The sequence below is a fragment of the Populus euphratica genome, unplaced genomic scaffold (assembly GCF_000495115.2).
Source record: "Populus euphratica unplaced genomic scaffold, PopEup_1.0 scaffold6.1, whole genome shotgun sequence".
Taxonomy (NCBI): domain Eukaryota; kingdom Viridiplantae; phylum Streptophyta; class Magnoliopsida; order Malpighiales; family Salicaceae; genus Populus; species Populus euphratica.
In genome coordinates, this window is record NW_011499849.1 from 983173 (window position 1) to 985723 (window position 2551).

Sequence of the window (2551 nt, forward strand, 5' to 3'; positions counted from 1 at the left end):
ACTATTGGGAAGTTTCTCGTAGGCTGGTTTTTCTTCTTCTTCTTCTTTTTTCTCTTCTAACCAAAAAATAAAGATTAATCATTTTTCTTCTTGATATTTTAACTTTAGTTTTTATTTTAATTTTTTTAATTTTTTTTATTGACTCTTTTGTTAAATTTTTATTTATTTTTAATTTAATCTTCAATTCTAATTTGACATATATAATGTTTTTCAATATGGTTATTTTTTTTAATTTCTATTTTTTTTCCTTTGCCACTTTGTGGTTTTTAATTTTATCCTTTAATCCAAGTTTATGATGTTTTTTTTTTCTAATTGGGTTCTTATTCTTTTAATCTTTATTTTTTTTTATTTTTTTAATATTTTTTCAATTAACACACCAATCAAAAAATTATTCTTGACCTTTAACTTATTTTTTATTTTTATTTTTACCCTCATTCTTGTAATTGTTATTCTTTTATTTGAGATCTTTTCATATAATTGATTTTTTTCTCGATTTCATTCTTCAGCATTTGATATGTTGAAGATTGAACTTCTCGATTTTTTCATCCGTGGTGCTTCTGATCTAATCACATGTTTTGCGAGTCTTAAAAGTTATTCATCGCATGGTTCTCAAACCTGACTTGAGGGTCGACTTATGGCAAGTCTTGAGTTATGGTAGGGGTGATTATTTTCTGTTCGGTTCGGTTTTTATCAAAAAAAAAATCAAATTGAAATTAAAAAAAAAAAACAAGCTGAAACCGATCCAAACCAACTGGTTTTGGTTTGGTTTTTTAGACAAAAACTGGTTCAAACTAGTTTGGCTTATTTTTTGATTTGGCTTGGTTTAGCTTATTTTTTAGGTTTGGCTCGATTTTTTCAGGCTTGACTCTATGTTTTAGGTTCGAGTTCAGTTCGGTTTTTTCAGTTTCAAGCTTATAAAACCAACAAACTAGTTATTTTTTTTTTAATTTTAATCGGTTTTTTTTACTGTTCAATTTTTTTAGTTATTGTTTTTCCGGTTTCTCGGTTTAATCAGTTTTTTTATTTTTTTACTCACCCCTAAGTTATGGTCAAGTAAGTTGACCCGATTGACCTAGGTCAACTTTTTTTTATAAAAATGTAAAAAAGACATTATTTTGAATTAAAAAAACAAAAAAAATATTAACGGGTTTTAACTGGGTTTTTCGAAGAATAACTAGGTTGTAGGTTAACCTTTTTTTTATCGAAATATATCTAGTCAATTTTCCTTTATCTTTGTTGAGACTCAACCCGACCTAAGTCTCTAATCACCTGGGTCACAGGTCAAACCATAGGGACAAGTTTTTTAAAAGTGATTTTTCATATTATTCCAATCTCATTGTATAAGCAACGGGTTTTGTATATTAATCTAAGTATGCTCATCTTTTATTATCTAAATCACATGTTTACCATGCAACCCCAAGTTTCTAGAGCAGTTTTTATCTCTTTTTTACCCAATTGCATACTTATAAAGGTTTTTGCCTTAGTTTTAACGGTCATTTAAAAAATTTCTTTATTTATTATTGTTGCCAATTTTTTTATTTTCTTATTAAAATAAAATTGACTTATTTCACCCAATTGAGATTATAACCCATGTCATTTTATTTTTTTTATTTCTTTGAAATATATAGGTGACACCTAGACATTGTTTTTATGCAAAAAAAAAAAATAGAGAGCACGATCATAGATACTTCTATCCAAATTAAATGATTATTTAGCTCGAAACTACTAAGAAGGATCTACAAATTTATATACACCATGTCCATTATTTATTAAAAAAATTAAATGAGATCAATATTCTATTGTGAAGACACTCACGTTTCAAGATTTACATAGTGAAATGATTGTTTTCTCCTCCATAATAAAACTTATAGAACTTTCTTCGGGAAAAAAATGATCTTTTTTATGAGATTTATTTGTCATCACTAGATTGAATAAGAGTATAATGGTCTTTTAACATTTTCTTTGCAAAGTGTAATGTATAAAATATTCTTAAAAGTATAATTTGATTAACGGTTTACTAGGAGCTTTTTCATATTTTTCTCATTAAAAAACATTAAAATGACTAAATTATTCCTAGAAGCAAAAAAGAACTATAACTTACATCAATGGGCTTTTTGGTCTTTTCATCCTAATTTTTTTGCTATTTCAAGTGGGGTAAGGGCAATCTAGTCTTTTAATAAAAAAAATAAAAGATAAATTATTGACATGTGCAATGCACATACTAGTGAGTGGGAAGAACATGCACCCTTCAGACACATGTACACGCTCCTCTAGCGTCAAAACACCATCATCTGCAAAAGCGTTGAGAGGGGTGAATCAAGATCTTCATGGTAACAGAGTGCATGTTAGCAGCATTGTTTCGATGGACTTTTTTCTTTTCCCCTCTTTTCTCCTTTTTTTTGGCAAAATACAAAAGTGTCTTTTCATTTGACTTTTATATCCAATTTGGTCTTTATTTTTTTATTTGTTATTTGTTTTTTTTTGTTTTTTTTTATTTTTATTTTTTTCTTCAATTTAATCCTTTATAATTTGATTTAATTTAATTTTTTTT